Consider the following 24,651-nt stretch of genomic DNA (forward strand, 5'->3'; position numbering starts at 1 on the left):
CTGTTTTTCCCCTCTGCAATTAAGTCTCGATTTCTGAAGCCCGGGGCATTCATAAATTCACCAATATTAAGTTTTATTTTTCTTATTTTCGATAATTTATTATATGTAATAATTTCTTTGGAAATTCCTTGATGTCTTGTGAAAAGCAGCAAATATTTTTTAACATGCAAATTTTTTATATTCTCCATGGAGGGCACAATTAAAGTTAACGATAAGCAAGGGTATTTCTAAAAGAAACTTTTTGATGAAGAAATGCTCTTTTCAGAATAAATAAGTGAAAAAAATATTTTCAGAGTAATTAGATACACAACTGATTGGTTTTAGTTCTTGATTATTTTTTTTTTTGAAAATTTATATTTTGAGCATTTCTTTAAAGAAAAATCTGATTTATAACACATTTTCAGTAATTATTTCTCTTTTAATTTTCATTGAAGTATAATTTTTTGGTTGAAGAAGTGCTCTTTGTAGAGCAAAAAATGAAAAAAATATTCCCAGAGTAGTTAGATCAACAAATAAAAGGTTTTAGTTCTTGATTATTTTTTTTCAAAATTGATATTTTTAGCATAGTTATAAAGAAAAAATCTGATTACTCATTTTCAGTAATTATTTATCTTTATGTTATTATTCACATTTAATTAAAAAACAAACTGAGAAAATCTTTAGTAATTTCTTATCTGTCACAAAATTGCATTTTGAACTGTGTTCAGATGAAGTGTTAGCTTAAGGGTTCATGTTACTTGATTAATAAATTCTTATTTCTGTTATTATATTAAAAATTAAACTGGTCTTGTGTATTAAAAAAGCACAAAGCTGTCAATTCGAATTTATAATAATTCGATAGAATGCTTTGACATGGATTAGAAATACAATTATCAAAAATTTTATTAGGTCCGATTTGCACAATTTACTGAGAATTCACTGATTCTACTATGAAAATCTGTCATTTTATCCAAAATAAATGTGCAAATATTTAGTTAAATATTACAGAAGTTTATTCAATGAAAATAAAAAGTGATCCAAAAGCTCGGCATAGGCTGAAACGTAACACTTAAATTAAGAAATGCGGATGACTTTTTCCTCCGAACTAGGTCAACGTTCCATATATAAAGAGCAGGGTCTTAAAAACAATGGCGACTATTTATTTTTCGAGTGTTTGTTTCGTCCCTCCTCCATCCACCCCCATTCAAAATAGGATGAACCGCAATTTAACCATCTGTAACCATCGCTGGCTCATTCCATTTGCCTCAGTTGAAGGCGATGAATAATTCTTCAGGGGAACTCCGGAAATCGGGAATGCAAACTAGAAGTCCCGAAAATGAAATAAATAAAAATTTTTCACACACTTCACTTGGTCTTCGACAAAAGGCAAAACATCGCACAATGGACCACTTCATCAAAAATTCGACCGAACAAGGTGTTTTTCTCTCTCGATTTACAATCTACAAGAAAAGAACGGTCATGGTCGGATGGACCCTACTTCAATCGGACCATGTCCAGTCCAGCCACAAAATTCTGTGAAGCGCACTCTAAGGGGTTGTCTCCAAGTGTACTTTACTTTTTGAGTGACAAATCTTTCGTCAACGAGTGAATGGAAAGATTCAAACGACACAAAAGCTACCGACTTTTTGTAAGAGTTGTGGATTCGTTCTTAAGGAAGCATAGCATTCTTCTGCGCACGCCATTCATAGCAATTAGAATGCACTCACCATTTCAACTTTTTTCTTTAAGAAGAAATTTCACCGGGTTTGCTATGTTGTTTGCCAAATTCCTATATTTTTAAAAGTATATTAAAAAAATATATTTTCTCTTATGATTTGCAAGGTCAAAATAAGACCATTATCTTAACTCGTAGTGTCTTATGGCTGTGTATCATAAATTTATAAATAAAGTATAATAATAATTGAATTCAAGCCATAATGTATGAAATTAAGACAATTTTGTGATATAAAGACAAAGAAAAGTTACATTAAATTCGTTTTAAAATAATGAATAATTTTTAAACAGAAAATTATTTTAATTAATGGAAATTGAAAGGAAATTTAAAGTTATATAAAATTCATTATGAATAAAAGAATGGTTTAAGAAAAAGAAAAGGAGAAAAATTATAAAAATAATTATTAATGAATCTACCTTTAGAAGAATTTTGTTCATATGAAGTAGGAGCAATAAATAATGAATAAAGTTGACTGCGGAATACCTGCTGAGAAAATTTAGTTTAGTTACATAAATGCTCCATTCTGAAACTGCAACAGAGCTCATAATTTTATGCTGTAATCAGATGACGCTGGCGACACCAGGGCCCGACATAACAGAGCATCAAATCCTTATACGTGATGGATATTTCACGAAATCGAGTTTCGCACACGAAACTTTACTATGGGGACAATGGGCCTAGTGATAAATGGAAACAAACGAGCGAAAGGTTTTATGCATTATTTTAATCTATATTGATTTCCATTTAATCTAATCTATTTCGTAAGATGAGATTTTACAAAAAATACTATTTCTTAAATTTTTATTTTTACATAAAACAGCAGAATTCTTTAAGAGCTAAGATCAGCAGTTTAAAATTCTGCTATATTACGGTGGAAAATTTAAAAGTTACTTGAATATGAAAGAAAATTATCAGGCATTTACTAATTAAATATATCGGTTAATATAATAATTTTAGAATGTAATCGCAATTATTAACTATGCAAAATTAAAAAATACTTTTTCCAAAAGTAGCTCTAAAGTTTTTTTCCTTTGAAAAAAAAACATTACTTTAAAAACTGAAATAATGCGACAATGTCTTAAATCTAGCAATCTTTTAAAACAATTGCTTCTGTTGGTTTAAATCTTTCATTAACTCAGTTTAAAAGCAAATAAATAAATAAATAAATTATTAAATAGACCGTTATTTTTAAAATATAATTAAGTTTTTCGTGTATGAAAAAGGACGCGTTTTACAAAAGTTTCCTCATGAAGTATAAAAAATCTTTCAGATACAAAGAAAATATTTAAATATTCAAATTAATAAAGAACTTAGTTCAGATATTGTTCATTAAAACGCTTTAAGAAAGAATATATATATATATATATATATATATATATATATATATATATATATATATTCTTTCTCTCTCTCTCTCTGTATATATATATATATATATATATATATATGTACAATTTTCTATAAAGTATATTCCAAATTAAAGGCATTAGACAGCAGCCTACTTGCATCTTATTAGACAGAGTGAGTGTCTTTGAAAATGAAAATCAGATGTAAAACTTTAATATTTTTGTCGAGAAGGAAGTCACGTTTATTTCCTTCGTAGATGAACACTCATTAATCTGCAATTATATATAGAGCTTAAACTTCAATAAAGTTTACGACCGACTTATAAATTTAAAAACCTTAAGAGGATTTACAAATATTACTTAAAAATTTTTGGAATATTCGGAATCACGAGTTCATGTGTTTGTGAAAATATAATTTTATAAAGAAGGCCTTTAATTGAAATTTTCTTAAGATAAAGCTACATTCATATAAATGAGAATTATTTTTATTTTTAGAAGATATACTCAATATTTACAAATTAAATTTCTATCAACTTTTTTTGCATGCATATTGCATTTAAATATTCCAGTAATTTCCATGACATTTGTAGTTAAAAATATCTTTTACTCCTCATCCCTTTAATAGTGAAAAAATATAAAATGATTATGAGCTGAAAATTATAATAACTCAATAACTTAATAACTCTGATCCTTATCCCATTAAATTACACATCAATATAATGTCAGCTGATCACTAAAATATATAAAGCATTTTTTTTCCGTTTTTTTAGCTAAAAACTTACATTTGAAAAGGATGGTTGTAGGTTACTAAATCATTTTAAGCGAATGTTAAATAAAAACCCATTTCCTTTAAGTTTGAAACAATATTTTATATGCTTACAAGTGTGTGTGTGTGGGGGGGGGGCGTTCTTCTAACCTTTATTTATTTTATCATTTTGGCTAGCAAGTTAGATATTCTGTGTAAATATATTCTCAGGAAATTTCTTAAAATTAACGGTATTTCTTCATAAAAAGCATCTTAAAATCATATTTGCATTATTTTTAATATAAATTTGAGATGATGCTGTCAAATCATATAATTTCTTTACAATAAAAGAAAACAACTTTTGACATCATATTTTTATTATATTGTTATCATTGATTTATTCTGCTATTTTATAAACAGCACTCCTCTATGTAAAACACATTTATCAGCTATATACTTGAAAAGTTTCGTTGCCAAAGGTCACCCACCCTATTCCATAACGCGCATTTATAAAAGCGGAACATCCTATCCTTCTAACATTTTCACAGAATGAAATAATATACCACGGAATAACGTAACATCGTTCTAAACATATGTAAAATGTTTCCTTTTGTTTCGATTTCTTCCCTGCGTTTGTTTAATCTATTTCAGATGTCAAATATTTGAGTTTTGAGGAAACTATCGTTACAAATCTCTTGACATTGGAAGTGAATTCACGCCTCAGAGGACATCCAAGAGGAGCAAATTGGACACATTGTCCAACTCACTCAGGGGATGTCTACGAATGAAAGCGATGAAGAAATTTTTCGTCAAGGGGACGATATAAAAGCAAAAGTTTTCTTTCAGGTTTTTGAGTCTTAAGGTAGAGATATTTTTAAAAGATAAATTTTGTCAAAAAATAATTTCTTTTGAATGAGATGCCTATTGAGAAGAAAGATAACTTTATTTTGAAAAACGGGATTTCATTTTCTCACTTTTCTATGTTATGTGGGTATAAATTTGCATTTAACCAATTTTTCCGTTAGGATGATTTTTAGAATGAATGCCCTTTGCATATATTTTTATGTAAAATAAAATAAATATTTTTAAAACTCAGTTTAAATCTGCCCTTTTCATTTTCTCATTTAATATATTTTTCTGAATTCTAGCTGCCTTTGGCAATCGGCTTGTTTGCCGAGATTATTAACATGACAGAGAAACGATTAGTATAGAATGTAGTTTTTATAAATTTCAAGATATTATTTGATGTAACTGAAAGTTATGAATTTAATTGAATCAATCTATTATAGATAACAAGGGTATAAATTAAATTGTATATATGACGAAATAAAAGTGGAAGTGAGAATCTTACATCAGAGTTAAAATAAAAAATTACGAACATAAATATAATTAAAAACTTAATTTTTTAGGTAAAATAGGAGAATTGTTTACTAGGTTCAAGTCAAAATGAAAAAAAAAAAAGTTCTAGCCAAACCTATTAAAACTAATAAGAAAGAAAATTGAAAAAAAAAAAAAACCTATTTGGCGATATACTGTTAAGTTACAACTTGGCGCCTTTCTGAACCATGCACCCGATTCTCCCATATTGTCATCTTTCTTAAATTTTAAGATAATGGAAAAACAATTTTTGTGAAATAATTGTTTTGGAAGATATAAACATCAGTTTCGATAGAAATTTCACAGCTATTATTAATCTTGCGACGGTTAATCCAATTTTTGGGCTCGATTGAACTTTCTTGACTCCTGTTTCTATCATCTTGACTCTTTTACATTCCCTTTCTTTTCATTGAATGGAATATATGGTGGCACGGCAAGCCTGCAAACCGAGAAATTCTAATAACATTTTGCAGCTACGTTAATTATTTAAGCGAAGTGTTGAATTATATACGGCTATAAAAATGCTCAATAAAGCATTGTAAAACGTTTATATAACGATTTATTTACATTTGACTGTTGCGACTCATCAATAAGTGATAAGGGCAATTTCTGTGCTACGTACATTAGCGTTTTATATATAGAGATAATACATTTTTTTATTATATGGTATTAATCATTTACAACTCTCTCAAAATATACTATAAACGTCTATTAACTGTTTAAGATTCTAATTTTCTTGGCTTGAAAATAACATGCAAATTTTTTCCTCAATTAACTTTACGAAGAATAGTCTTACCTTATAAAGAAAACTAATCATGCATCCAGAGACAGTAGATAGAAGCGTGAAGGGAAAAAAACACATGAAATTACACATGAAACATGATTACAAATGAAATTGAAAGTAATATATGAAAATAAGTCTTCTTAGAGTAAAAAATATGTATATTGTTGTTCAGTGTTTTCAGTAAAAGATTTTTTAAAAAAATATTTCCCGACGAGTGTAGGAAATTTAACTAACATGCGAAAAGAATCCCGAAATGTATTTTCTGTTAGCGTAATTTGATTCAAATGTTATCTGCTATCCTAAACATGTCATAGATTTTCATTTCAAAGATATAACATCATGTGCAATACAACACCATGGTTATCTAACAGCAGTTTAATAAACAACTGTTCTGAAGATTTTGATATGGAGATATTAGAAGCAGAAAGAAAGGTGGTAAACATCTCTTAATTTTTTTTTCAAAACTCGATTACATTTCTGCGTGATAAAAACGTTTATATAATATATTTCTCTTAATTTTTTGCCGAAAATGGAAGAATGATACTGAATTCTAGATAGAACTTGCAGTCGCATAATCTTTCTTTTGCTTGAAAAATACGATTTTGTAAAGCAATTCAAACTGCAATAAGTACTATCCATTGTTTGCTGAAAATTGTGAGTAAAAGAGCAACCAAAATTGCAATTAAGACATGAAAAAGAAGTGCCTCAAAATTAATTCATCATTCAAATGATTTTTTAATTAGTAATATCAATTTCCAAGCAAATAAATCAAAATATACTTGTGATTCAGAACAGCAGTACTTTGTGATATGAACCATTTCATTGAAATATTATTCGTTTATTGAAAATTACACTACTAAATACCACCAAAATTTTTGTTAATTCTAGTTCAAACATACGGCTTCTTCTTACTCTAAGAAACAAGACAAAGCTCGTCCACTTGAACAAAATATGGTCATATTATTAGCATAACTAAAGCATCCTATGAAGCAGGATGCGGTTGAGAAACGCTATCTTTCACTCCGTGTATTGCTTGGGAATATATAAAGGAGGCAGGTGAGGGTGTTTTTTGATGTTTATTTCTAAAGGAACGACCGAAGGGTCAACGATCGTAACCCTTCGCTGGCCAGGTCAATCTTTCCTGCACCCAAGAGAGGGGTGGACCAAGAAAGCAAGCGGCAAGTTTTCCGCATCGTTTTGCTTCATCACCTTCTACTGGCTTTCGCTTCTTGCTTCCTTTCCTGCCTTCGGAGGAAGATGTCGCGTCAAAAGAATTTTAGAAGAGCTGACCCAGGACTGACCCTGCCAGAACTTTCAAAAACACACAAAAAAGCTGGCATTCGACTTGGTGGTCGCAAACTGTTTGCAAAATATAGCCCACGTTGTTGAGAGATTTTGATGGATCACACTCCCTTCAATAACATCGATTTTGGCTATGTGAAGAAGTGGTGTTAATCGCCAATTAAATAATACGAATACTTTATTTTTAAGTATACTTATCGCAAAGTATTTAAATTCTGTATATTAATTGACAGCTGGTTAAAAATTTTGTAGAAAGGAATAATTAATTAATTAATTATCCTTTTGTCAAATTATTTTGTTGCCGTTTCAGTAACGCTAATACATAACCGCTTCTCAATCTCTCATGATTGAAAGAAGAGGAATCCTTGATTTCGGATCAATTATCATTTTAAATAAAGTCCTTTAGGCAACATTAGGGAAAAGTTCATAACTTTTCAGCATTAGAAATTTAAATTAATATCCCAAAAATCAAAATTTTTAAAGAATATTTAAAGGATAAATACTTGAACAATTACAATTTGATAAGACTTTAATTATTCGTGAAGGGAATAAACAGCTTAATGAAGCTCAGAAATTTTATCCTCGATTACTACAAATCCATAAGGAGTGTCTTAGTCAAAGATCGTTGGTGCTTCAATTCATTTAAGAAAGATATATTTCGTTAATCTGAAAATTAAATGTTTGATAGTATTGTAATTGATTTGCTGCAATACAAAATCGGAAACTCATTTTTAGTTTTAACAAATTATTATTATTATTTTACTTTTGATTTCAATATTTTTACTCTCAGCATTAAATTTTAAAGATAAATGATAAATTCACACTGAATACAATGATTTTGTTCATTATTTATTATTTTTTTATTTTTTTAAAAAAACTGAGATATTAAAATGGACAATGGTGGCGTAATTTTCTTTATCGTAATTCATTAATCGACTTTAATTTTTCGTCAACGCATTTGCATAGAAATGATAAGTTCATGGGACAATGTCGATATATTTTAGTATACGTCAGCTTTTAATGAAAATTAAAAAAAAATGACGAAATTCAATCAGTATTATCTAAAGTATAAATATTTGATTTGAAAATTCATACTTATAATTTTTAATTCGAATTTCTTTCAATGTGAGACCTACAATGCATGTATCAGATTTCTCCAAATTCATGAAGATTGTGTAGTTTTTATTTTTTAAGAATATATTTAAAACTTCGGTTTACCTGAAAACTTTAATTTTTCAACACGTACGTTTGATGTAGCGTAAACCCTTAAAAATGAGATTTGGCATAAACAAAAGAAAGATGTCAAAGAGTGTATTGAAATAGCGTAACGAGCGTACATGAATTGTATTAGTAATTTATTTTTTTCTTATCGGCCGGGTGATTGTCATTAATAAAGTTGATAAAAATTATACGAATTTAGTAATCGATAAACTCGTGAAAGAAACTCTTTAAAAGTAATTGATGAAAACTCTATTTTTGAGTATAAACATATTATTAAAATATTTGGAAAATAAAATTTAAAAAAAATATCTAAAAAGTGATCTAAGCCATGCTACATTTCCTGTGTGGTTGCGGTTGTGTGATTTGTCATTCAAATGAGTGGTCCTCGTCTGTGCCCCGGACCTCTTTTTTTCTCACTCCCGCTGAGATTTTTTTAAGCAGTTCCAACTTTTCTTTCACCACATTCAAGATTTGGGTTAAAGAACTGTTAAACCGCAATAAGAAGAAAAAAAGACGTTGTCCTTCTAAAACTTATTGAATGAAGTTTCCTTTATATCAGTTTTCATTACTTTGGATGGACATAATGCACAGAATTTCAATATGAATAATTAATTCGTGTAAATAGAATGACACAAAAAAAGGTTAGATATCAGTGCTTGATTTTTTATGATTAGAAATTTAGTTTGCAGCCTTAAGGAAATGAATTTATGAAGAATTTAGAGGATTTCAGCAGTCAACTAATGATAAACTCTTATCCTCTTTTACATATACTTCCACAACATGGAATATTTTAAACTTATATTGGTTATTTTATGAAACAAAATTGAATTGCCTTTTGAGCTTTTCTTTTTGTCAGATTGCTTAAAACTATATTTTTTGCTATATATATTTGCGATTTTAGTTTTAAGGCCAATTACCTTAAACTATTTTCCTCCTTCTTGACTGATACGTTTTTTAATTATCGGGTTCCAGACTTACAGACAGGAAGCGCATCGCAGATTTAATCCAAAAGTGAAACGTATTTATAATTTGAGTGATAAAACCACTTCCTAAATTTCATCCAATTCACTGTATCTTTAATTAGTATGTTAACATAACAAAGTGCTGGTAAGTTTCTCTTTGAAAGAGTTTAATTAAAAATTTGGTACATATTTATAATCTTGGTGTAAAGATCACATATCAACTTTTTTCATCTCTCATTGTTATTTCTAAGTTATGATAATTAGAGACAGATATATTTCTGAAAATGGCTTTATTAACTTTGTTGTAAAATGAATATTCATCAAAATCTAGAATTTAAGTTTTTGATTATTATAATATTTTTTCTTTCCGTAAATCGCATAGCAGGAACAAGAAGAATTTCATAAAATATATTAGCTATTGAAAATTCTGTTTTATAAAGGCTTGAAACTTTTTTTGTATTCTTTATTGTATTCTAAGAATGCAATGGGTTTTTCTTCGAAAATCTTTAGACAGTTTATCTAATTTTTTTTGGAAAGAAAATGGTGAAATAAGGAAAGAAAACTTCCTTTTTCTAATTAAAACTCAAGCCTATTTACAGTTCCAATTCAAAAAAGAAATTTTAAAAATAATTTTTTAAAATCTAGATACTTCTCCCCCCACACATACTTTTTTTTTTTTTGAAAAGTAAGTACTTTCTTGACTACCTCCCTGGTAAACATGCGCAAAAAAAAAAAAAAAAAAAAAAACTTAAAACTGAGAGAATTTTATAAACATTCCGAACAAAATTAACATAAGTTGTCTTTCTTAACAAATTTGAACAAGTGTAAGAATGTATTAAAATTTTAATTCTCTCGCAGATGATTGAATTTGTCTTCGATAACATCATGATTATTTTTTCAAAGCAGAGGTTTTAAGCATTTATTGAAATCAAGTAAGAGATAATCATAATTTTGAAAAGAAATCTTTAAACATTTTCTTAGGTATGTATGTTTAAAAATCCTTCCGAATTTAAATACCTGAGGATACAGTTTTTCATAGACTTCAATCTTGCTCTTAAAAACTGTTTTGGAGACTGTTACGGGGCGACAAAGAGCCGTTTAGAGTCGTCCTTTTCTTGATGGGACGACTGTTTTCTTATCTCGGCATCGTGTCTGAGCCTGAGCACGCCCAAATGACTTATCTCGGGGACGGATGTGTCCGATTCCCTCTGATCCTTCTACAAAAACATTTCCTGAAACCAGGTCAGATTCTTCCAATTGGTCATATTATTAGCCCAACTCTATAGCGATGAACCCAGACATTTGACTTGACATGACCTTGAATTGAGATGAGATGACATTGTAACTAGGGTTTTCACATGAAAACGCACAGATCAAGAAGTGAGCCATTGGCTACAAACGAATACAAAATTCGTTCAAAGCAACTGTTTCAAACTGAGTTTCGTTTTATAGTAAATCATCAGTGAAATGAATACAGATACGAGCCAATGAATAGTCAGTCGAATTCACAGCACTCAAGATTTTTTCTGTTTTCTGTTCAAACATCTGTTGTCTAAAAACTGGTTCGCCTCCCTATAGAGAAATTTTAGCGAATCGAAATATTTATCAAAATTTCTCAAACACCTTTTTACGATCATAATATTTTTTACTAACTAGAATGATTATATTTTTCTACAAAATTTATAAAACAGTGATTGTTGAGTCGAACTGACATTCCTCTGAATTTAAAAACTGGATTATAAACAATAGGAGCAACGATTGCATAAATAGCTTTTATTTTGAACTATAATATTTAGTCAGACTTTCTATATGCATTTGCAAAATGTTTGGCAAAAACAAACTTATTACAAACTCTGTACCTTTTGAAATGAATTAGATAATACAATATTTTGATAGCTTCGAGACGAAAATATCGGAATATTGTATTATTTAATATTCAAAAACTAATATTTTTTCAATCAACTTTTATTTGTAACACAAAATATAGCGCTTTTCCCTCATTAGTTGTGTCGCGGTGACTTCATATCTGTGCCTCGGCTTTGTGAACGGATTGTAGATTCAAAACGTGATTCCATAGAGGCACTGCCTTGCATATGTAACTAATGCACATTAAATCCGTCTAGGGTTCAATTTACTACCACTCGAATGGTGCATGTGTATATTGAATGGGAGTAGTAGTTCAGATCTTATTCATCTTATCACAGTTCCAACTTACGAGGCCTAGTCTCATACTTGGTTTCAAAACGATATTAATTAATATAACTAAACCATGTAATTCTTAGGTCGTGGATATTAAAAGTTTCTTAGCGTTACTTGTTCATGACAGTTATTATTTCCTTAAATATTTGTATTTTAGTATATTAAAAGAATATGTGTACAAAGATAATTTGTATAGTGTTATAATTTATACATGCATAGTACTTCGATAAGAGAATCAAGAAATACCGAATTATGAATGCTTTAATGCAAAATTTAGGACTGCTTTGGAAGCGAAATGCTATATATTTGTCATAAAATTGTATTGTATTTAATTCATATGATTTCGTTAAAAATGTCATTTGAATTTTCACAAAACTTTCAAGGAAAACCACTGAAGTTTAAATTTGAACAATGTTTAGTTTTAAAATCAGGATACTTTAGACACTCTTTTTTGTTGAAACTGGTCGCTAAGAGCAATTAATTCATCAATGAACCTTGGGGAAATTTAAAAAAATCCTTTAGATATTTCATGGTTATGGTTTTTCGATGGACGTAAGGAATAGAAAAAAGAATGCGGAGCTGTTTGAAATGGAAAATAATTGAGAAAGGTCCAAGCAAAACACACACGTGTCTGCTCAAACAGCTTTATTTTTGAAGTAAAATCTGTTCTCAAAGAATATTACTAATCAATAATTACATTGTCTGTATAACACTATATTTTATTAACTACTATTAAATATTAAAATAACAATGTCGTCGGAATGAGATGGATAAGTTTGATAATGAAGAATAACGGATAAGTTTCCATTGGAGCGTCGATAGTAAACTTATGTTGAAAACAGGACCAAGGTTTGTTTTGAGAAATATGTTATTGTTTATAATATATCATAAAGGAAATTTAGTGCCTTAAGCGAGTCTCGAGACATGATTCCACTAAAGAAAGGCACGCCGTGCATGCCCATGCAGTGGAGACCGGGGCAAGTTGACGAAGTTAACAGTTGACCATTTTTAATAAATTCAGTTTTTAGAGTAATTTATTTTCTATGCATGTATTATTAGAATTGCCTTTTCTGGCAATGTATACATTCTTTTTATTTTAGAACAATCAATATTATTTTGCTGTCTTAGAAAGATAATGCAGAAATACTGGTACAAGATTCTACTACTAGTGCAAGATAATTTTAATTTCTCGGCGAGATTATAATGCAATACAATTTATTCTTAGAAGACAGTATAATAATTAATTAAACATTGTTAAGTACCTTTTCTTGAAAAGTATATAGTGAAACGGTTATTCGATTTAAAAAGCTAAATTCTATTTAGCTAATAATAAATTAATGTAATTCGAAATCGTTGCATTTTAATATCAAAAACTAAACACAAATTTTCTCCTTCTAAATTTGAGCATTTCTCGATTCACCATGTATGGCTTTTGCAACATTCTACTCTTAATTCTTAATGAAAGGTCCAAACAGATCTCACAACAAGCAGGAACTGCACTGTGCTCTTTTTGGAAGTTTCAGCTGATGTCAAGAATGCCAAGTTTTTGACAGAAAATAATACAATTAAGAAACAAATCAGTAATTTCAAGTATGAAACTAAATAACAAAATACGTAATAGCAATTTATTTGTAACGATTTCTTTTTTTCCATCCTGAGCCCCTTGTCTTTTTTGCTTCAAATGTTCTTGAAGTGCATTATTATTATTTTTTTTTGAATTAACATATCTTTCAAAGGTGAGATTGTTAAAATATTATCCGTAAGTTCTATGCACCTTACAGAATAATTTTAAACAGCTTGTGAATCATATCGATCAAGAAAATTACACAAAATAAATAAACAAACAACGTTTATAACGCCAAGTTGAAAACACTAAAAGGCTCTTGAGAAAAGATGACAAGATCGTGAACTCACGTCATTCATTTTGTCCTAAATGGAAATGCCAAGTCTTTCTTTGGTAAGATTAAATAGAATAAGATATAAATAATAAGTAATTGTAAAAGATGTGCATTATTACCCATAGCAGTTATATTTAGTAAGGAATAACGAAATATTTCCCCTGCTAGTCAACGACACTTTATGTTGAAAATTTTGAAAATTACAAAATGTCAATTAAAATATAAAAACATTACCTAACAAATAACGAAATGGCATTAATGGTTGCAGCAATTCAGCAAATTTTTAGTGTTCAGTGTCAAGCAGGGTGGAGCTGTAGAAGTATCCTTAAGGTAATTAAGTTTGAGTTATATGAACATAAACTAAATCATTCTTTATCTTGTACTGGTCTTCCTTATGTGAGCCTGACGATCGTTAAATCTGGCATTCAAACACAAAGTCGTCCCCTTGATATGATATGGAATTTCAGAGAGTGACAAGGATGATCATTTGTTGATTCATCCTTGCCATCTGATCACAATTCAAAATTATGATAAAAAAGCTATGATCCGAAATGTCCTATTTCTTTTTTTTTTAATGGTTCATTAAGGTAATTAAATTAAGGTAAATAGAAATCTGCAAGTGTATATGAAAGCCAATAGGCTGATTTGTAAATAATTTCGTAATTTATTAATCTTTTGGATTTTTTAAAAAAAATTCTGTACGCTTGAATTACATTAAAAATTCCTTAATTAAAAAGAAATTATTTTAAAGTGAGAAGAAGAAATATAAAAATGAAGACGTTGGTATTAAAAGCTCTGTTCATACACAATAAAGTTTCTAGTAGTCGGCAACAACAGGATCTTGCCGATTTTTCCAGATATTTGTATGGATATTTCTACAACTTATTTGCTTACGGTTCGTGATACCGTTATAATCAGCTGATGAAAATTTTTCAATCTACCGTTCACAGTTAAATAAATAATACTGGGAATTGTAAAAATTATTTAAAATTAAAATACGTGAGCTTAATCTTATATTTCAGAAAAAACTAAACCATATTTTAAAACTAACATACATTATCAACTGACTTCTTAGTGCGGTGCAATATAATTTCTAATGTCCACTTGCTTAAATATCTGTCTCACAGAGGCTTTAAGATTCCATCGGGTATACAACGAAAAAAATTTACGAGGTATATTTTATGAAACTTTGACATCCTTCTTCTGTTTCCTTCCCATAATTGCCGTAGTTTGCATGTTGTTTTTATATTCCTACTCTCTTTCTTATTAATTTTCTCTTTTCCTAATATATTCCCGCTTATTTAATCGACATCAAAAAAGGTTATGCCTATAACAGAGTTGCCCATATCCACGCATTTATGTCTATGTAATCTTCTATCTATTTTCATTAATCTGCCTTATCATTTAAACCCTAAATGTCAAAATTTTGGTATGCCATTTATATCTTTAAATGTTCGGTTATTTTGATATTGTTTTTTAGTTGAAAGTCAATTATGACAAGTTTTACTTTAAATGTTTAAGTTGATGCTTGGGAATGTTACATTCGTTATCATAAATTGTTTTTGGTTAAGTGGAGAAGTATTTTCCCCCATTTTTTTCACAGTAAAAGGCATTTTTCACCCATTCCATCCCATCAGCGATATCAGTACATCAGATTAGATAAGTTATTAATCATAAATCAATCATTATTTGCAACGCAAATAGTTGTAAACATGATAAAGGTTATTGAAGAGCTCTAAATAAACAAAGTTTCTCGATATTAAACATATTTTCTAAATCAACTTAACATTTAATAATGTTATTTTCAAACATAATAGCTTATCAGTATTTCCGAAAAGTTGTTCGAGTAGCATGAAGTTGAATATTTCTACATAAATTTGATTATAAGAGAACAAAACTATCGAAAATAAAAAACAAAAATCTAAATTACTTCCTTTAATAACAGTAAAATTTAAGAAAATTTTACGATTAGATGAAATAGCTGCTAACATTTCATGAATTCATGGATTTCAAATTAAAAATAAAACTGCCAAGGAGTTGAAATAATCGATTTTAACTCATTAAGTTGTTTTGCGAAAAATTTAAGATTAAGTTCATTTAAATATAAATTTTTACAGCTGTATTTTTTTAAAAAAAATATTTAAATATAAATATTCTCAGATACACTAATGCTATAAACAAACATTCTTAAAATATAGATACTTAAAATAATTTATTTATTTATTTCCTCGCAGTTATATGTAACTTGGGGGGGGCTTTAAATCAATCAAATATTAAAAGCAATGTTACTATCATTTTTTAAATGTTTGAATATGCAAATGTGATTAATGGATAAGATGCCTATAAGAACTTTGATTGCAGTTTAAAAAATAAATTAAATGCCCAAAATTTCAACATATGTGCTAGATGTTTACATAAAGGAGACCAACGTTTTTGAGATTATAGCAATAATGAAATACTCTTTATTTTTTAACAACAAACTCAATTTTTTTAATCATGATAGCAGATAATATGGAAAACTATAAAAAACACATTTCTGAGAATTTTTGCATTAAAAGTGGCATTTCTGAATACCTTACTTAGAGACTTCGAACCAGAAAAATGCTTCTAATCATAAAAGCTAACATTAACTGATTCATTCTGATGCGATCTCAAAATGTCCCTTCAAAATTATTTTTAAAATTCTCAAGTGAAATCTTTTTTTTATTTTGGAATTTATGTATTAACTTACAGCTCTATATCAACTGAAAAGATAATTTATTAGGGATTTCTATTTTTTTTTTCTCTAATTAACTTAATCGCCGATTTATCGTCATCATAAATTTAAACGTAACATTTTTATTTCTTAAATACCAACTATTTTGGCATATGAAAATGAAGTGAATAATTCCGTTTCGCTTGGCATATTCTACTACTATATCAACTCTTTTAAGGGTCACATAAATATGCACAGCTGTGTATTAATGTGTAAGATTTTAATATAAAAATAAAAAAATACACGACGTGATATTTAATATAATCATACACGACGTGATATGTCTACAGAATCTAAATTTTATACAAGTTTCACACTTTTAAGCACATAATTTTTAACACATTTTGTTTTATCATCTGCTTAGTATAATTTCTTCACAATTGTGTGTAAAAGAGTAATTTATCTTCACTATTTAATCGCATTATAGGGACATTTAATGAGATCTTTTTACTCACTTCTAACAGCATTATTTAATATGTTACTAATTACATATCTGAATTCAACGTTATAGATTGTGAAACATATATACAGAAAGTTTATAACAATGAGTAATTTCAAATAAAATGCTGATGTATGAGAACATAAGGCCAGACTAGGTAAGTGAGTACTAATTTCATAAAATTTATTCCTGAAGTTCATTATAATGAGCATAGGAGATGGGCCATGGGAAGTTTACATAAATCATAAATCTTATAACTTTAAATGATCATTTATTATATATATATAAATTTATTTCTAGTATCTCGGAAATGGTTCTAACGATTTGGGTCAAATTTTATATTTAGATAATGTTTTGCTTTTTAAATTTATCAACATAGGCATTTTTCCTGAAAAAAAAACGCGATTTTATATAAAAACACACATTTTTTTATAACTAAATATTGGCATGTGGCTATACATGACCTGCATATGGGTTTCAGAGATTGAGTAGTGGTTAAAATTTCGAGCTTCCATTTTCTCACGTTCAATCCCGCGTTTTCAATTTAAATAGATTTCGCTTATAACTTTAAACGAGTCATAAGATAGGATTTTATTTACGATTTCAAAAAAAAAAAAAAAATTGCCGAGTGAAACTCTCCCAGGTACTTTTTAATGATAAATGTACCAAACATAAATAATTTTTTTACATATATGATTCTGAGATGTATTTGCAAATTATTATACATCAGTCTTCATTAAGATTCCTTTAAGATCACAAAATTTATCCTTACAAAATCCTTGCACAAAATTTATTGTTTTACTGCCTTTCTGCACATTTTATTGTTTGGGGTTGCTCATTTTTTGAAATGATGCCACATTTGAAAAAAAAAAAATTAGTTTTGTAAATTGATTATGTATATTCCCACTTAGCTGCTAGTGAATACTGATAAAATATAGTATATCAATATTAACATTATAAAACCCACTTATTGAAATGAAATTATTGAAAAAAGGTATACATTTGAATCACGAAATTCGAATACAAACGAAATCAACCAACCAAATTCAAAATCAACCCTGATTGAATTCAGCAAGGACCTGGATGGCAAAACAGAAGGTTTGGCCTGCTTCCGAATTACCAAAAGGTAGTTGCACGAGACTTCTGAAATGGAGGTGATCCAAAACCATGACTCAAGATGCCTTTTGCTTATTTTTCGTTCTTGGAACCTTCAAGTTTGCGTAGAACGTGGCAGTGAAGACTTTCTTTTGGCGCACGTACAGACAAACAAATACTTCAAGAGAATAGACCCTTTCTTTAGTTTCAAAATAATAATGTGAATTCGTACAGACAGCAGACAAATGTCATTTCACAGAGCCTTTCAACCAGGAAGGATTTATATGAACGAATAAAAACCTCTTAAATTTCTCAGAAACGTTTACAATATAATTTAATAGAAACATCTGCACAATAAAATAGAAACAATTATATACAGCGGAATGTTTTTACATACGTCTTTAGAAAAGAGATCTTCGTAGAAACATTTATTTCTATTATATAATATCTCAGTGATATTGAAAAATGCTTGAAGCATAATTGTGGTATGTTTCAGGATTTTTTTAGCTACATTTGGAAAACTACGAAGATGCTATATATTACCTGATCTTTTAATGAAGTGCATATGGAAAATGAAAGAATATTAAGGAATTAAAATGAGGTATCAATGAATTCTCCAGAAACATATGTAAACTTTACCTGTAATGGTTATAGCCATTCAAACTATTATTCATGATGGATCAATGGAAAATTTCATGATGGAAAAATGGAGAATGGAATGGCATTCTTTATATTCCTAACACAAAATCCTGATTTTCTAAGTAGAAACAAAAACTTTCAAATAGTATCTAAAATTTATGTGTTTATATCGTAACGATTAAAAAAATTATATTTTATTTTTTCATGTTTTAGGAAGATCTTTCTAAGCTCAGTCGCACAGCTTGCACATTGCAACTCTGATTTCGGATACCACCAAATTTGCAAGATTTCCTCTCGTAAAATCTGGTTTAGTATTTAATATCTTTTTATGTTCATGTGCCGAGGGAAAATAGTGAGTAAGATGCCAATTAAGGTATCCACCTCATCACTTGATTATGACTACCATCTACGAAGCAAATTTCCACTGGCACACGATTAACTTCTAACAGGATTATAACTTAACATATCAAACTATTAGATTTGACTGAAAGCAGTAAGCTCTCTAAAGAAAACCTCAGAAAAAAGAAAGCATTCTATAATGGAGTTTTTTTCTGAATAATTTTTTTAAAAGTTATGAAGTTTTAAGCTGAGTTAAGTTTTTCAATGAAGAACTAATTAACGATTTAGCTTTGACAGTAATTCAGTCTTAACCAGTCTTTTACTAGACATGGTTTGAAGGGAAATGTTCTTCAACACATTAGTCGCCATGGGGAGGAATCATCTGTGACAGCATCTGATAATTTCTGTAGTACCGTGGGAGTCATAAGTGACCGACAAAATAGACTGATTTTTGAACAATCGTTCAGGGCTGCTGGTCACACTGTCTGCGTATTTCACTATATAAAGTGACCAATGTAGCCCTTCTGCATGTTGCTGCTATTTGGCCTGAATTATATTATATTATTGTATATAATATAATTCAGGCCAAAATGAATTCCTGAAATATATTTATTTCAGGAATGAAATAAATATATGCTCATTTATATAAAATTATTATAATAACAACGTGACGGCCATTAACCGCAAAATAATAACAATAATAATAAAACGTTAAATTTAGTTAAAAAATGAACCAAAATAATGAAATACTAATTATGTTCATATATACTCATAGAATAAGGTAACAATCATTGAAAACAAATAGTCCTCTTTCAACCAATTTATATCTAAAAAAAATTCTATGACGATTGATGGTGTTAATAAAATTATAATGTAAAAACTTTTAATATGCTTTTAAGACCTTGATTCTATTTTTACCATTGTTCCATATTTAAAGATCGTATGCACATGTAATTTAGCATCACTAATACAATTTTTAATGAAATTTCCCCTCCGATTTAAGCATATCAGTTAGTATACAATTTAAAAGAATTTCAACTATTTTATTTAAGTTAATTTGAATAGCACTGAAGTTAATTTGATTTACTTTCATGATAAGTAAGTCAAATTACATTTAATTAAATCATTCATAGATTCCATACATTTGAACAAGACTTTTACAAGATTTTAAGATATATTTCTACAAGACTTTGAATTTGAACTTCAGATATTAAATTATTTAGAGTATTTTAATCTCTGGTATAATTTTAAACTCTGATTTTAGTTGATGTGGTATCAGTTTTGTAAAATCAATAAAATTTTTAAAAATTTTAATCAAAAATAGTTTTTTTAGCGATATTGTCTTTAAACAAAGTTTTATGTAGGTTAGAGGTTTTACTGAAAATTATATAAATAAAATTTAATCGGTGTTTCCATGGTGAAAATTCTAAGGAACTTTTCAATTCTGTTATTTCAGCATGACTTGATGATAAAGACTTGATATTAAATTATAAAATACTGATTTGATACTTTCAGACAAGAAACAAGAAAATTATAAGTTAATTCATTGCTAAAAGTAAATTTAAATGTTTTCAAATTGCATGAACTGCTTGCATTAATTTTTCATCAATTACCAATATTTTAATTATCAATTTCTAAAATTAAAATTTTGTGGTAGCTGAGAAGTATATAAGTAAACGCTTGAAAGCAAAAATATATATTTCTAAAATATTTTAAAATCAAAATTGAATGTATTTCCTTTTCTCTGTTTTGATAAGATGTATTTCACTAACATATGTTAGAATAATTTTAACAACGTTGAAATAATTGCCGAAGCCGTCGATTATAAATTTAGTCATTTCAATGAACTTAGATGAACCACGTCTTATCTCAATGAAAGATGCCGTATTATTTTAACGATACCGAGTTGTTTTTAACATGTTACTTTAAATTATACTCGAACAATAATGACAAAGCATTGAGTAGTTAGCAATACTTCAAAGTAACGACATTAATTGACGACGCTCCTATAGTACGGAAACTCTGCTCCCTACACAAAAACGCTTTTTAGCTCTATTTAGTTTATCCCAACTGCATCTTCTTATGAATATTTCTTCAATAATTTCGTTTGCTTTAACTGCTCGTTTTCGAAGATTTAGATTTATAATCGAAACTATCCACTTAAACTCATTTTTTCGTATTATCCAACTTCAAAAAATGGCGTTGTCTCAGATTTTCTGCATGTGGGCAATCCGAACATGCGAACTGTTGGCAAATAACGATAAACAAATTCAGCCTGATTTTGTGTGTACCTAAGCTTTTTATATACATTGATTATAGAATTTTGAGCCAACCCAAAGAGGAATTTATCGTCTGTCTGTCTGTACTTTCAGAAATATGTAAACGCGATATAAATCAAAAACGCAATGGTTTAATTATCACAAATTTGGTACGTGATTCTGGGCCAAGTTTTTATTTCAATCGGTTGGGAAAACGCGTCTAAAACACAAATTCTATTTCGGATACTATTATGAAAAGGATTAATCACCAAAAAACTCGCGAAGGAACACACGATAGATTCAGTAAAAATTCTTTATTCACCTCAAAAGACAATGTTTCGTAAATAATGTACGCCAATACCATGTAAAGCGTTCTCTGTCATAACACCTTTATTAGAGTGAATGCGAGAAAGTTTTGGGAAGAACACCCCCCGTTGGTTTCTGTTCATTACTATTCCTGAAAATTTATAACCTTTGATGTTACGATCTACAGTGATTATTTTCATATGAAATTGGATTAAACATCTAGAATCAACACGAATGTAAATTCCCTACTAGAAAGAATTATTTTCAGAATAGGGTTCGAATAAGACTCTCGAAATATGTGTTTGTTCAGATATTTTAGATCTCTACAAGAAATAACTTTATATATATATATACTTAAGAATAATATCTTAATATTTCGCTTTCAGTCACATTTATTGAGAATGAAATATTATATTTATTACGCAATTAATGAATTAAATTTTTTATCAATTAATGAATGAATGATTATATTTATTTAACCAATAATTTAAAATATTGTCTAAATTAGAAACACTGAAAGCAAACATGCTTTCTTCATTAACATACACTTATCACTGAACAATAAATAAAACAGAAAGCCCGGAACGACTTTTATTGTATATAAGTTAACTTTTATATGAAATTCAGATTTTAGTTTGTTGTATTCAAAAATATTTTTATTTTCAAAGATTTCTCTTGGAAACTATTGAAAAATTTTTTTTTCATGTAACTAACTCTATTACGATTTTTTTTCAATGAATAATAAAATGCTACAACATAAACCAAACAATTGCAGCTCTATGTTGAATTTAGAGGAATTCAGAATAAAGACGAAATACGCATTAAACTATTATAATCAAATTCAGTAAGAATGAAAACTAACTCAAGCAAGTCCTGTAGGTAAATGATCTCGAGAAAGATATGCATTTCAAAGAAACAATACATTTGCTCGAACTGATTCTTAATTGTGAAAAATATTTTTCCATTGGAACTTTGAGTCTAAATTCTTCAGGCGTAAGTAATGATTCATTTGGTAAATACACCACGTAGTGCTTATATCAACCAAGGAAACAATTTATAATAAGGAAATTGAGCATTCCCACAATCTGAGTTGTGTTTCAGATTTGGGTGAAATCAAAACAAGGATTTCGATAGGAGTCTGTTATATCGGGGAACTGTTCCTCAAAAGATGGTTCAAGTTGAATGAAATAAATGTTGAATTCGGATTTCCGAAATATATTTGTTCGTCATGACAGAATACCCTGCCTAAAAACATAAGATCGATATGTTTTGCTATGATGTAAATATATTTACAAAAATAGCCGTGGGCACCCTGTTGTGCCTAGACTCAACATTTGCATCTGGAGTTTTCACATAATGCCGACCTAAGGAAGATTATTCATACTTTTTTAAAAGTCATATTTATTTAGGACTCAAGGACAAAATGCTACAATTTATTGCATCAAACTTTCACATTCATTAGCATTTTATACTTTTATTGTAAGTTTCGTTCCATAACATATTCCTTGCATAATAGCAATTTTAGGAATAGAAAATAGATATTAATATGAGAGAATATTTCCGATACTCAAAGTAACCAATAACTAAAAGACTTAAGTACTTCATAAATACGGATTAACTGATTAAGAAACTTGGATATACCGTAATCTTAACATTCTCAAATTTTCCTTTTATACAAGAGTTTATAAGATTTTTAGTCCTCGCGATATTTTCTTGGATTAGAATTTTTTTTTTCTTAGCGAAACTATTTCCATGTGAAGAATCTCGTTGACATATCAAAAAATAAAAATACTTTTGTAATTGAAGTATTAACCAATGTAAAGTTAGAAATTTTTCTATTAAAAAATTTTGTACATCTTTAAGAAGACATACAATGATGATGTGTCATACAATGCCCCTTGACAAAGCGACTTATTGTTAGAAAAGTCTACCTTAAAACTATGACCATACAAAATCCTGTATTGAAGGCCTTTATCTCTGATCATTACCTTCAAAGCCAAACGAATTAGAATTTTAATTAGTGTAGAATTTGAATACAAGTCTATAGAAAATTACAAAATCGGCATTTATTTACATCGTAAACTTATTATCACAATATTACTGAAATATATGATAGTTTAGCTAATCAATATTTTATTTTGAAGCTACAAAAGGTTTATGTTTTGGTCGATCTTCTTAATTTTGAAACGTAATCAGATAACAAGGATGGCATGTACGCTTGCAATTACTTCATGTAATTTAAAAATCTACGAGGTCCTAACACTCACGTCAAGTCTTGAATGGAAAGTTTCAAGTTTGGTGTGGTATGACTCTAGTTTGGTCCGAGCCTGAAACTAAATACAGACCACGAGATTACCAAGGTCGCGGAATTAAAGCGAAAATCCAGTTAAGTGAAATATGCAGGTTTTCAATCTCATTTTGAAGAAATTTAACAATTTTGATTAGCTGTCAATCCGGGATCCCCAAGATAAATTGTCAAGATTTGGTTTTACTTGAACCAAAAATTTAGAACAGCTGTATTTAATCGTCAGTCTTTACTTCTGCTTCAAGGCAAATTTTAAAAGTAATTCCGATAAATATTCAGAACTAACTCCTATATTCAATAGATCGAAACCCACAAGAAATTCTAATTTCTATTTAAAGTATAGGATTTCACCATTTTTTAACGCTTTGATTCAACGTTGAACCGATAAACAAGGACGCATTGTTACGAAGGTAAAAATTAAGCTAATTTTATAACAAATTTAAGAAAATAATCATAATTCATTTATTTACTTTTCACACATTACTTTAATCATTGCTTCAGGTAAATTACTTTGCCCTTCTCTTTTCTTGAATCTTTTAAAAAGAAATTAGAACAGAAAATGAAACAAGCTTAATTTATGCATTGAGGCGACATGATTACAAGGGAAAGTTGTTAGAAGAATCAATCTACTCTCTAAAGCTAAAGGGTTGAATTGGCTCTCCTGTGTGTTGAATAAAAGGGAAACTTGTTACCGTGGATTTAACCAACGGTTTAATCGAACCTGGTTCAGTTTTAAAACACTATACTAATTATATCCTCTTGTAAAAGTACTTCGTCTTCATCATTCCTTTTCTTGCTTCTTTTACGAAGAAATAAGTACAGTAAACGAAATAGCTCTGATTTATGCATTGAGTTGGTTCGATTACAAGCGAAAGTTACTTCCGAGTGTTTCTTATCAAAAGGTGACTCGGACCGGGCTGGGCCGAAAAAATCAAGCCTGTGCAGGATTGTTGTATCCTGAATGTAG

General features: G+C 28.9%; 1 protein-coding gene across 2 annotated transcripts in view; it reads right to left on the reverse strand.

The window, feature by feature from the left end:
- Nucleotides 1-24,651, reverse strand: part of LOC129959976 (myocyte-specific enhancer factor 2-like) — a 348,098-nt gene that overhangs the window by 96,204 nt on the left and 227,243 nt on the right. The window lies entirely within an intron of this gene.

The sequence above is a fragment of the Argiope bruennichi genome, chromosome X2, assembly GCF_947563725.1.
Source record: "Argiope bruennichi chromosome X2, qqArgBrue1.1, whole genome shotgun sequence".
Lineage (NCBI taxonomy): Eukaryota > Metazoa > Arthropoda > Arachnida > Araneae > Araneidae > Argiope > Argiope bruennichi.